Genomic DNA, 14,481 nt, shown 5'->3' on the forward strand with positions numbered 1-14,481 from the left:
CCTTTCTAAGTGGTTTACAGAGTCAGCCTATTGCCCCCAACAATCTAGGTCCTCATTTTACCCACTTCGGAAGGATGAGTCAACCTTGAGTTGGTGAGCTTTGAACTGCCAAATTGCAGTCAGCCGGCAGTCAGCAGAAGCAGCCTGCAGTACTGCACTCTAACCACTGCATCACTGTGACTCATAATGCAGAACAGGGATTTCCAACCTTGACATCCTTAAGACCTGCTGACTTCAACTCTCATAATTCTGGGAGTTGAAGTCCACAAGTCTTAAAGACATCAAGGTTGGACACCCCTGATGTAGCATTTATTTTCAGGTCCGACAAGTACATGGGAATGTTCATAAGTCATATGCAGTCTACAAAATGTATAACACGGAAGAACCAAAATATAAAAATTTGAAGACATACTTCTGATTTAATTTCCCATTAGAATTAATCTCAAACTTCACATGCGATTTATAACATGGGAAAGGTTTCCATCTCCTCTCATATATACTTGGAACATACACATCCCAGAGGACATACCAGCTCAGGCTTTACATATAACCTGGTTAGTACATGTCACTTACACATCTGGTTTTCCAAACCTTCATAATGGATGATATGAGTCTTGCTCATTAATTTTCAGCCATTTTTGAAGGATTCAGTTCATTATGTTTGAATGATTGCAAATGGCAACATTGGCAAAGATTCAAGCCATTCCTTAATTTAGCCCAACTCATTTATAATCTTCTATGCCCCATGTGGAATTTAGATATAACTATCAAAACAGCTGAATCATAGTATCGGAGATCTGACTGTCACAGACTACATGAATAATGATGATCATTAGCTATTAATAATTTAATAATGACACTTGATTATATATAAATGACATCATTCTAAAGGAAAACAAAGTGTTTTGCGAGCTCCTCAGTGGGGAGGAACTTATGAATCAAAACCAGTGAAGGATTTTGTGAACAAAACCTCTGTATGCTCATTTAACTAACTGGAATTTCATTTTCTGGTTTTAAAAATTGTATGTAGCACTACGTGGATTCAACAGATTCAGTCTACCCTTTATCCACCCAATTGCCTTTTATATTCTTTGTCCAGCTATATGGCCTAGGATGTCTATGAATGTGTATATAAAAAAATCAGAATGGTGGCTACAACTATGCAGTTGAAGAGGTGCCTTCCTTGTATATGTGGAAATATTATTTATATTTACCGAACGACCTAAGCTTTAATTGCAAAGCTGAAGTTGCCATCTAGCAAAATTCAACGAAAATAGAATTTTCGTCGGATGCCCATGTCTTGAATATTTCACTTCTTCTCAATCAGCTAAACATATATGACATTCCTATATTCTTGCTTTTCCAATATTCTCCAGATCAATATCTGCTTTTGCAAAACTATCTGGCCAAAACATTGCTGAAGCTTATATATGCCGACCCTATACTGAACAAGATTGGACTATCTTTTCTGAGGACCACATTATCTTGACAATTATATCACAACGATCAGCAGGGCTGAAACATATCCAAAGCCCTTATATGAACAGAACTCTCTTTGATTCCCTTTTCCTTTTCCATGGATAAAGCTGCTGAAAAGGGAGCAGATGGTTCTTCAAAGAAAGTTCAATCTATGAGTTGCAAAAGAATCTGAAAGTTAAGCTGAGGTCACAAAAGTCTATAGGGTTGTCTGCAGTGGGACGCCACTCCATCTTAACCCCTTGGTTTCACCTTTTCTTTAATTCCTGGAAAATCTTGACTCCTGCCTCTGTTTGCTTTCCTGTATTACTATATTATTTCTGTATTGCTGTCATTGGGAATAACCTACAGTGGACGCAGTAGATCAAAGAAGATTCCTCTTGAATAAATATTTATGGTAAAACAGGTATATATGTTTCAAACAATCTTGCATTTTATTTTATTATTAAATTTTTATCAATGCTTTTACTTTGGGAGGGAGTAATTTTCTCATGCTGATTAGGCCCAGTGTCAATTCTATCTTGTGATTATTTCCATTTTAGTCAAATGTTTGTGTGTGGGGATAAATTCATGTACAAAAACACAATTGAAGACTGAAGACGATTAAAGGTGTGAAGGCAAGAGTTTATAAAAGAGTTTTAAAACCCAGTATGTTAAAATTCAGAAAACACACAAACGTAAGGTTCCTATCCTGTTTTAAATATTTTTTTAATACTAGAATATGCTTCCTTTTCAATTACACAATGAACGTATCATAACATTTAAGTTCACTATTTTTTTTATATCTCCAACCATTCTTGGATTACGTTAGTGTTTCTTCCTCCTTGCTTATCATCCACCTATTGGCTGATGTCCAGATATATCCATCCTTTAATATATATTTTTTTGAATATTCCATGAGACTTAAATGTTAGAATGAGAGGAAACATGGCACATAAGAAAATTAAGCTATCTTCTCTCTTTCTCTTTATAATTCAGTGTGGCAAAAGCCATCTCTTTTGCTTTTTACTCAGAATTGAACCTTTGACTTATCAAACAAGCCATGGGTTGATTTTAGACAAAAAATGTAAGTACTTGATTGAGAAGAATTTATGAGAAGGGATAGGAACAGTTCATTTCCCAGGTCCCCCTATTCCCATCTCTATTATTAAACTCTATGAAACAGCCCCAAATTACTCCATACAAATTAAATTAAAAGCAATTATTTACTGATTTTATTTATACTCTACCTTAGGGCTTGGGCAAGCTTCTAGATAGATAACAAATTTAATACAAGAGCAACTAAAAAAGATCAAAATATTTATGGGAAATCTTGATGACTATGAGCTGTTTACTCAATACCCTTATTCCCCTGTTAAGTTTTTCACTGACAAGGCCTTGTTGTGAACTAACAAGATTTCCTTTCTGAAATTTGACCTTGAGATGCATAGATGCTGAAAATAAACATTCTGTAGTGATATCAAATATGTAGCCAATTATATATTATGCAAAGGTTGACATATGCACACGCATCTCCATATTTTGCATTTTTAATTTTTAAAGTTTTCACACACACAAACACGCACACTTATTTATTTATTTACTTATTTATTTGGGAGAGGGCTTCCTGCCCCAAGATGCTTCCAAGGCATTTAAACAGTCAGACAAAATCAATAGTCTAATTGTTTATGCAAATAGTTTGATATGTCTAAAACGTGATATTGATTTTTCCCAATGTTACTTGTGAGAAAGGGAATTTCACAACTGAGATGGTCTTTAGATTGTGACAGGAGTGCAAAAGATTAGAAAAACAACTGCCTTTGCGTTGGAGTTTTATTCCATTTTCCCATTCTGGTTAATTCATTAAACATTGTCACATATTTCAAGCCTGTTTTTCTTTTCAGTCCCAGATGTTAGAAATGCTGGACTAGGAACTGACTGCTGCTTCTTCTCCTCTTCTTCCTCTCCCTGTTTCTCCTTTTTATTTAATTTATAGGCTGCCCAATTCTCATACCAGTCGGGGTGGCTTACAAATAGCAATCAAAATACAGATAAAAATATAGATATGAGATACAGTGGATCAGAAGAACAAAAAAATGAAAACAAAAGCCAATAAATTGATAATCTATTCCCAAGGCCTGGAAGAAAAAAGAGCTTTAATAGGTGTTTTTAAATATATATATAATTGTGGGAGCAGCAAGGTGGCCTTGTAGCAAAGACACTTGCCTCCCACTTGGAAAGTTGAGAGTTCAGTCTTAGGTAGCAGCAGATGTTTCTCTCTTAGTGGGCAAAGAAAAAAAAATCTGCTGTGAACTCTTCATAGGCATCAGGAACGGCATCTGGCCAGTAAATGTTCAACTCCATCTAGTCACCCCAACTGTACCCTGAATAGAGACTACAGGATTGTAAAAGGAAAAAAAAAGATAAGTGTGGGAGCCACATGAATCTCTATGGAGATTCCTCCAGAGGACAGTGTAAACATATTTCCTGGGTCCTGACAGTTGATATTATTAAATTGACAGGACCCGGAATCTTCCTGGGCCAAAGTGAATGGGCAAAGACAACTAGACATAAGAGGTCCTTTAGACAGGCAGATCTTATTTCTTCAAGAGGTGCATAAGAGGTGGGAAAATATTAATTTTCTCATACTTGTTGCAAGGAAGATAGGGAGTAACTTTTTTTCTATTCTTTGTTTTTCTCTCTCTATTGCACTCTATTGACTTCTGGCTGTCATCCAGACGCTATCCTGAGCTGGATGGAAAACTCTTATTAAGCAACTTTCACCAAGAGGATAGAAGAATGTTGAATCTGTATGTGTTAAGTCTGAATCAACTGAAACCAATTCATCCAGTCAATCAAACAGACGTCAAGATATGACATGACACAATTCTAAATCAGATAAGTTAAGAACAGTATTTCCAGAAAAGGAATTTAGCAGACAGTGGTTTGTTTGTTTTTAGTTCAGTCAAGATTTATGTAATAACAATTGCACAGATTTATAGATTTTCTGTAGCGCAATGCATAAGGTCAAATATCCACAGATAGCCTATTGACAGCTAATATAAGAATTACGGTTGTCCGTGGGCTCTCCAGATTGAAAACTCATTTGAAATGTAGACAGATACATTCTCTTGGGAAACTTATGAAACAGACATGCTTAAAACTTGGCTTGCAGTATTAATGTTCCTGATGCTCTTAATCTTCTGGAAAGACTGAGTGCATGGAAGATGACAGCTTGAAGAGTCATCCATTATGATTTCAATAAAAGTCTTGGAATTCTTCACACCTAGTATGAAATAAGCCATTTGAGACAACATATCACTAAAATGCTATGGCGTTTCCACATCTCACACATGCTCTCTTTCTGGTTTATACTAAAGAAAAAACAGATTGGTATTAAGAAATGTGCCCTATAGCAGACAAAGCAGACTCTTATTTCAATGCTTGTTCTACAAAGAGTAAAATGCAACTAGGGTGTTGAAAGAACATTATTGGTTTGGAAATAGAAAGGATATATATATATATCCCCCAAAGCGTTTGTTTGACATTTTGGGTGACTTCTGAATTTCTTGTATGTAATCCCCTTGAAAAATTGGATAGGCCATAAACCAATAAACAGATAGAGCTCTCCTAAGTATGGCTCAGGCTGTGAGAAGTGGGCTTTAGCTGAGATTCAACAGTTTGGATGGTTTAGGTCTGTTAGTCAGAAGTATACCACCTCTCAGGTAAAAGTCTGTGTCACAGAGAGGAATAGCAGGCACGTCTTCTGTTCTTTAATAAAATAGAGATACACGATAAGGTTCTTATTCCTTTGTGGATAATGTTTTCCCCCACAGTCCCACACAAGAAGGGATTTTTAACCCTTAGTTATTCATTGAAAATATCTGCAGGGAACTAAAGGGAAAACTTTCTACAAGAGGTTTCTTTTTCCCTTTATACTCTTATAGAGAGTTTTCCTTTAGTCTCTTGTAGAAATTTTGTGTGTGTGTGTGACTAAACTATAACAAAAAAGATGGAAGTTATCAGCTGATATTTAAAAGGCCCAGCCCTCTTGAGCAAATGTTCTGAGGAATTTTCATTTTGGACAAACAGATTCCATAGCATGAAAAAGTTTGAAAATTTCTTATGTAGATAAAAATCCATGGAGGCAATTACCTTTTTCCTTTAAAGTCATGAAGAGGGTTGCATGAGAAAAGATGATGCCAATGTATACCTTGTATATAGAAAGCTTGAGGATCCCATCTGGTCATCATATTTTCTTCTGTTAAAAGGTCTTCATTAAATCTGAAAATGCGCCTACTCTATTATAAGTATTTTTAAAATAAAAATCCCCAAGAGAGTAAATCAAAACTCATTAGTGCTTCATACTTTTAATCTGTGGCTTCATGAATTAATTGATAAACCACAACTTGTTTAAAATATCCTTCCAGTAAAGTACATGATTAGGATAATAAAAATATTACGAGTCTTCCTGGGTGGCAAAGCCAAAAGAAGTGAACTATGGAAAAAAATAGATTACTCATGTCAGTTGCAGTACTAAGAGTTGCAATATACTTGAAACAAAATTTATATTTCCAGATACAACCTACAAAACTCTATTTCACTTGGAGATTTTTCCCATTAAGACTTGGGTTTAGTTTATCTTCCAGTGTTCAATAATTTCTGACCAGTTCCCAATTTTACTTCAGAGGAAGTTTGCTGAGAAGGTGGCTGACCTGTATCTCCAGAGGACATTGGAGGAAATGGACTATCTGAACTTAGTTAGCTTTCAGTCCTGGACACACTACTGAAACAGAATTGTTTACAATTTGTACATGACTTATAGTAGAATTAGGATGAAATTATACATCCATCTGGCCTGCCTTCATTTTTTGATCATAATATATTTCTGCTCAGACTCAGTGGGTTTGGAGTGTAAGGCAGAAGTATTATTGTAGTTCTCTTCCATGGGTCAATTCCAATCAGTGTTAACAGAGAGGAGATACTTCTGCTCTCTATGGTATTTCAACACTTTATTATTTCCTTTCTCCAATTTAAACTGTATATGAGGCTGCTGGGTGAAGTCATTCAGTGGCAGTATGTTTTCCATACTCAGTTATACTGTTCAGAGAGGGTTGTGGTGGCTCAGTGGCTAAGATGCTGAGCTTGTCGATCGAAAGGTTGGCAGTTCAGCGGTTCAAATCCCCAGTGCCGTGTAACAAGGTGAGCTCTTGTTACTTGTCCCGGCTTCTGCCAACCTAACAGTTCAAAAGCACGTAAAAAATGTAGAAAAATAGGGACCACCTTTGGTGGGAAGGTAACAGCGTTCTGTGCGCCTTTGGCGTTTACTCATGCTGGCTACATGACCATAGAGTCCTGGCTCTTTGGCTTTGAAATGGAAATGAGCATTGCTCCCTAGAGTCGGGAATAACTAGCACATATGTGCGAGGGGAACCTTTACCTTTATTATGCTGTTCAACTCTTGGCAATCCAAGTGATGCTGCTAAGTGCTTTCTTAGTGTCTAAATTTGGATGAGGGAATACGGGTTGAAGAGCAGGCATGTCTCAGAGGGGCTTTGCAGAAACCCATCTTGTGTGCCAGTTGCCTCCATTTTGATCAGGAGCATCCACCTTATGTGCCATATGAAACCCTACACATAGTCACTGATGCCTGAGCCGCTTCTTATCTACTGCAATGCATTCTACATGGGGCCTCTCCTTTGAAGACCATTCAGAAAGTGCAGCTAGCCTAAAACGAAGCCGTGCAAATAGCAGTAGTTTACACTGCTATTTCATTGGTTACTAGAATATTTTTGAGTTGCAATTCAAGATGCTTGTTGTGACTATAGGGCTATAGAACTGCATTCCTCCCAAGATTTAAATGGCTCTGATCCTGTCTTATTTTTGGAAGGGGCAGAAGACCTGTTTTTCTCTCAGAGATTAGATCAGGGGATTGCATGCATTTTTGGATTGTGGGGGACTAGGTGAAGTTGCATTGGATGTTTTATGATTTTAAAAAGTTTTCAGAAAGCATGTGTTGTCAGCTTGAGCCAGATATCAATAAGGCAGCTGTATAAATTGATTGAATATATAAATGTTTTGAACATGTTATTTTTCTTCAAATTTTATTTTTTTACAAAAAATAATAATTAAAAAATGTTTTTGTTGTTTTACTCTTTTATTTATTTACTCTTTTATCATTACTCTTACATGCGCTGAACACCATTTAGATAGCCAATGTACCAAAGCAAGGCATAATTAAGCAAACAATCCACTTTTGGTTTCTATAGTTCCATATCACAGGTATTAGTCTTCCCATTTGTTATTATTATGAATTGAAATGAAAAAAGCTTCATCACCCAAATACCAGCATGAAGAATGGGGCAAAAAAATTATAGAGGAAGAGAAGAAATAGCCTAGGTGCCTTGGGGGAATCTGAGACAACAGTAGGAACTGAACATCATGTTCAAATTATAGTCTTTCAGTGTAAGGGCATATTTTGTTAATTTGTGCCAGGTTGGTATCTTTCTATTACATTCACAGAAGCCTCTATAATACTGTGAGCTGTATAAATCAAGTGTGGTTTCTGAAGAAGTTCAATTCCAGGTCTTAATAGCTATTTTAATTCTGCATGTCAATTATATTGTAGCCAAAAGTTCAAATAAAGGTCAGGGGATCTAGGTTTTGTTAAAAATTAAACAATATAAATCATAAGGATTGCCAGCAACAAAGTTACAGTTTAAAATTAAAGCATTTCTACTACTAAGGATAGTAATGGATCCCAAGACAGGGATGAATTTGGTCTTATTATTTCTCATGATCCTGCTGCTTTTAACTGTGTCCCCCACACATCTCTTGATGCAGATGTGTGTTACAACCTTATCTGGCAAAGAAACTGTGGTAAGAAGTTCTCTCTTTTCCCTGAGCATTTCTGTACCAGCAAGTTCAAGCACAGATACAAGTAGTCCTTGACTTACAACAGTTCATTTAGTGATGGTTCAAAGTTACAATAGCACTGAAAAAGGTGACTGACGATGGTTTTTTACAGTTACAATCATTGCAGTATCCCATGGTCATGTGATCAAAATTAAGACGCTTGGCAACTGACTCATATTTATGAAGGTTGCAGTATCCTGGGGTCATGTGATCACTTTTTGCAACCATCTGATAAGTAAAGTAAATGGGGAAGCTAGATTCACTTAACAAGCATATTACTAACTCAACAACTGTAGTGATTCACTTAACAACTGTGGCAAGTCATAAAGTGGGCAAAATTCACTTAACAACTGTCTCACTTAACAACAGAAATTTTGGGATCAATTGTGTCATAAGTGGAGGGCTAGCTCTACTTGAAAAGCCCTATTTTGTAGCACTCTTCGTCTAGTTTCCTCAAAACGACACTATCGAGCACTGCACAACAGAACAACTAGACACAAGAACAGTTTTTTCCCGAAGGCCATCACTCTGCTAAACAAATAATTCCCTCAACACTGTCAAACTATTTACTAAATCTACACTACTATTAATCCTCTCATAGTTCCCATCACCAATCTCTTTTCACTTATGACTGTTTGACTGTAACTTTGTTGCTGGCAATCCTTATGATTTATATTGATATATTGACCATCAATTGTGTTGTAAATGTTGTACCTTGATGAACGTATCTTTTCTTTTATGTACACTGAGAGCATATGCACCAAGACAAATTCCTTGTGTGTCCAATCACACTTGGCCAATAAAATTCTATTCTATTCTATTCTATTCTATTCTAGGGATACTAGTTAGTCCAATTTCTGCTGAACATCTGCTATTTGAATTTTTCTTATTTAGACGTTACATTGGTCTCTAAACTGATATAAATATATTGAAATATTCTTTAATTAGTTGTTTTGCTCACCCTTATATTCAGTTTTATCAGCTTTTTATTTTTAATTTTTAAAAATAAAAAAATTGTTTTATATTTTACAGGTATTGTTACAATTGGCCTTAGAAAGCCTATTATAAAATCAATTATAAATAAACAATAATCTATGATTAAAAGAAGCTGTGAAGAGTCCTCTCTAAGCTTGGTTGTTTTCTTGCAAAATTTCATTACCCAAACTAGGTAACATCATCAATGCAGTGCTGATGTTACCTAGCTTGGATAATACAATATCTGCAAGAAAACAAACAGGCTCAGAGAGCACCCAGGACCTTTCATTTCAACCCTGAGCTACAAATATTTTCCTTTACCAGAAAATAAACTATGTTAGGACGCTTTCTTTTTCTCCAGAGCTTTTCTGCCCTAGTAATTTGAAGTATTACTGAGTGATTCCTGCAGCCTTGTCTTCATTAGTGAAATATTTCCCTAGCAATGGCATATAATGCTATGGTTAATTCATTTTTTTTCTTTCCCTCTCTTCTTTTCTCTCTTTCCCTTCAATTCTCCTTTCCTGGGCTCATTTCCCCTCCTCTACCAATTGGAAAACTTTCGGCCTGAGAATAAAGTAAAAAAAAAAAAAAGCCAGATCAGAGTGTAATTTTTGCCATGCCCTTTTTCCAGAGAATATCTCTTTCCACAGTCCTCCCCTTCTAATTTTTAAAATTATTCTTTCCGTGACCCTCAGTATCATCAGGGAGTCTTCAGGTGAAGGAAACTTGACACAAACTTGGTGGAAGGTGATTAAACGATTAATCCCCACACGTTTCATTCTAGTGCTTAAGGGCTAGAGGCTTTAGGAATGTTTGAAAGCTGTTCTCCTTCTCCTCAGAAGTTCAAATCCAGGAGAAGAAATGAATTACCCCATTGGATTCTAATTAATCCATCTCTGAACGTGGAGATATTAAACAAATCCCTTCCAGCTTTGCCTTCCCCTACAATCTCAAGTCATTTGTAGTAATCCTATTAATTTCAATCTAACAATGTATGCAGTAGCCTAATAAATGTCAATTGAAGTGTCCCACTTTTTAGGATATAGCAGAGATCAGTACAGTAAATATAGTGTATTTTAGTGCCAGGCCCCCCTCCCCCTAAACTTTACCAGACAATGTCTGGTTTAATTTATTTTTATGGCTGGTTCCTTAGCTTCTGGCAAGGCAAGTATTTAAAAAATGAACATATGTTGCATAAAACGACAATGCATTTAAATTAGGCAAGAGTTACTTGATTTTGACATGTGTTGCCAGCATAACCCTGTTTGTGTAAAATAGAACTATTTTGTAAAAAGTTATTTTGTTAGATATTAGTTATTTTATATCCTGGTAGTTTACTGGATTTTCTTTAGAGCGGAATAATAATGAAAAATCAGGGTGTGCATATACAAATCTATCATGGTTAAGTTCCATGAGTAATGTTGGAGTTGATACCATTGTAATGTGGAGTTTTGGCAAACATGGTGTAAGGACTGAGCTGAGAGCCACTGGTTCCCAGATTCTCATTATATAAACTTATTACAACTGCACAGCTTTAAGTTCCAGCAAATTCCACATCAAATATGCATTTTAGAAAAACTGAAGGAACAAGTCATGAGCTTAGTCAGCAATGCTATACAAGTCATTTACATCTTTTCAATGACAATGGACAATGAACTGGTTTGCAGGGCTCTATTCTTATCTAGAGTGAAGATTCTAATTTAGGAAAACTGTATCTCTGTGTCTCCTATTAAATCTCCTGGAGGATTCAAGCCAGCCATGCAGTAAGTGGGAATCTTGATTTATTGCCAGATTCTGGTTAGAACACCCTGGTAGACATTTAGTTGGGAATGTCTTTTATACATGAGGAGTAATTAGTATCATAGTATCATCATCTACCTCCAATCTTTGAATATAAAGGAGACTTGCACAAGTAGTGAAGAAGGAAAAAATACAAGATAAGAATTAAAAAGTGGTGTATATTTGTATGTTGCTTTGGGCTTGAATGTATGTGGACATGAGGTGAAAAATTTGTTCACACAGATTATTATTGTTTGAACAAAATAGCCAGGCCAAGCTAGGGTCATAAGAGGCAACCTTATATTGAATGTGATAATTACTCATTTTAACACCATGCTGTTTTCAGCATATACCCAGGGTTTTTCAAATGGAATTTTTGCTCGGCTTTCTGAAGAATATCATGAATGAAACTTTCTGCAGGTAAGGCAGTACATGAGAATTTAATTTCAGTTTTATGTTTCCTCATTATTTTTATTTTTTTAATCCCACTTTTATTTTAATAAACAACTCAAGGTGGTGAATATACCAAATACTCATTCCTCCTCCTATTTTCCCCATGAAGTGAGTTAGACTGGGAGAAAATGTCTGGCCTAGAATTTTCCAGCTGGCTTTCATGGCTAAGGCAGGATTAGAACTCATCACCTCCTGATTTCTAGCCTAATCGCTATACTACAAATAGTTTTGTAGTCAAAGTGTAAGTTTAATAATGCAGTTGGCATTATGCTTTGATACTGTAAATGGTTTTTATTTATTGCTGCAATTTGAAATGCATATTGTTCCATTTTAGAATCTTTTGCAAAATAAATAAGTAATATAATATAATATAACAACAGAGTTGGAAGGGACCTTGGAGGCCTTCTGGTCCAACCCCCTGCCCAGGCAGGAAACCCTACACCAGGGATGTCCAAACTTGGCCCCTTGAAGAGTGGTGGACTTCAACTCCCAGAATTCCCCCAGCCAGCAACTTGCTCATATTTATAGCTCATGCTGGCTGGGGAATTCTGGGAGTTGAAGTCCACCACTCTTCAAGGGGCCAAGTTTGGACACCCCTGCCCTACACCATCTCAGTCAGATGGTTATCCAACATTTTCTTAAAAATTTCCAGTGCTGGACATTAACCCAAATGTTTATTTTCAATACACATTTACTTCCATGCTGAATTCATTTCCACCAGCTTTTGGGTTATTCAGTGATTATTTCATGAAGCTGTGACACTAAGGAAGAAAGTATGTCTTCATACTTGGATATAAATTTCAACTTGCTTAAACAGAAACCTATGAAATAAGAGGCTAAAACAGAGAGGCCTGACATACTTCCTAGGTAGGGATTATTATATCCATAATGAACTGTTTCTAAATCATTTTCCAGAGATGTAGCTACATTCATCTGTTGCAGCAAAACAGCAAGGGGTTTTGGGACCTTGCAAAAACAAATACACTTATTATAGCACACATTAAAATATGTCTAAGGGTCATTCTGCTTGGAGTATAGCTATTGAAAAATTGCACAATAGAGGCAAATAAACTTGGAGGCATGTTGTGGCTGTCTGACAGATGGATGGAATATGCAGCATATGGTGGTACTGAAAGTCAAGAACCTAAGATTTAAATGCATCCAGATAAGTAAGAACCTAAGACTGTTGTTGGAATTTCCAAACTGTTAGTCAAACCATATGAGATTTTGGATTTTGTGGAGGAATCAGATGGTAAATGAGAGCCAGAGAATAGAGCCTGAGGTGAAGACAGATGCAACCTAAATACTACCTAAGCCTGGTTCTTTCCATTGTACTATGGCATTAGCCAAGATTTCAAAAGCACTAAGATAAACCACAGTATAACCAATATGAGTCAGAGGATTTGATTATTTGTCACTGAAAGCAATTAAGTCCTAATGGGGTTAAATATATATTTTTGAATTAAACAAGAGTTATAACTGTGGGAGAAATCCAAAGTGAATCCAAAGTAAAACATGAAAAAAAAAATAGAAAGGGAGATTTATATTCACCTCTGATCTATGTAATGGCATTCAATGAAGTCCTTCATTCTAGGATCTGGGCAAAACTTCAACATTCATGATACGAAGCTCAAACCTGGTATTGCACCGAATGTTGCTATTGACTATATATTACCACAACATATAAAAACTTCAGATCTGATATTTATCCATCATAGATTCCAGCTGTGTAGTATATTTTTAAGAGGCACTGACTTTACGTAATCATATCATAAATAGACAAATTATACAATTACGTGATGATACTGCCAATCTTGTTTTCAATTCTCTTCTAGACATTCCTACCACCAACCAAAATAATTGATCTTCTTTCAAGATTCTACCATTTAGCTGACATTTGTACAGAACTATTTATCACAGTTACAAATCTCTTTTGGGGTCAGTCACTGGAAGACTTTATCGTGCTTTCTGAGAATTCAAGATTGTTCATTCTTTCTGTGTTAAAGACAATTTCTTCGATTTGGAGGTACACTTTTGAAGTTCCTCCTTTTAAAAAACTATCCTAAATGTGTTGCTTTCATTTGCTACTTTGCTACTTCATCAGCTCACATCTATCTCCAAATCAGTTAGAAACAAATTACAAAGCCCTTATTCTAACAGACAACTTTAGTGGATTTCATTATATATACTACTCCATTATAAGAAATGTGGATTTATTCCCATTCTTGATGCTTTGCACAAAAATGATTTACCTTTGCTACACATGGAAATATTGTAAAACCAGATGAGTCCAATATAGCATAATTCCATTTCAAGATAATCAGGCTTTGGCTGATTGATGGGAATTCATAGAAGCTGATTTTTCTGATTTTTCCCAGAATTTCCTAGAATGCCTTAAAAATGTTTCAGATTGGGTGAAGAAACTCTCCTGGATAAGGTGAATAATATTTTTTAAAATGTATATTATATCACCATATTATTTATATAACTAACTCATGGCAGTGAACATACTTAATGCTCTTTCCTTTTCCTATTTTCACCCAAAACAACAACCCTGTGAGATCGGTTGAGCTGAGTGTGACTGGCCCAAAATCACCCAGCAGGGTTTCATGTCTAAGGTGGAACTAGAACTCAAAGTCACCCGGTTTCAAGTCTGGTGCCTAAACCACTAGACCAAACTGACTCTCTAATTTTATATGGTAGAAAGAGACTAAAAGATCCCTCCCATTAAGAAGAGATGGCTAGAAAGCAAAAGACCATGAGTTCAAGTCCCACCTCAACCATAAAAGTCAGCTGGGTGATCTTGAGGCAGTCCATTCTTTCTCAGCCCAACCCACTTCACAGAGTTGTTGTGGGGCAAATAGGAGGAGGAGGGGGTGGTGGATATGTTTGCCATCTTAAATT

The sequence above is a fragment of the Ahaetulla prasina genome, chromosome 3, assembly GCF_028640845.1.
Source record: "Ahaetulla prasina isolate Xishuangbanna chromosome 3, ASM2864084v1, whole genome shotgun sequence".
Classification (NCBI taxonomy): Eukaryota; Metazoa; Chordata; class Lepidosauria; order Squamata; family Colubridae; genus Ahaetulla; species Ahaetulla prasina.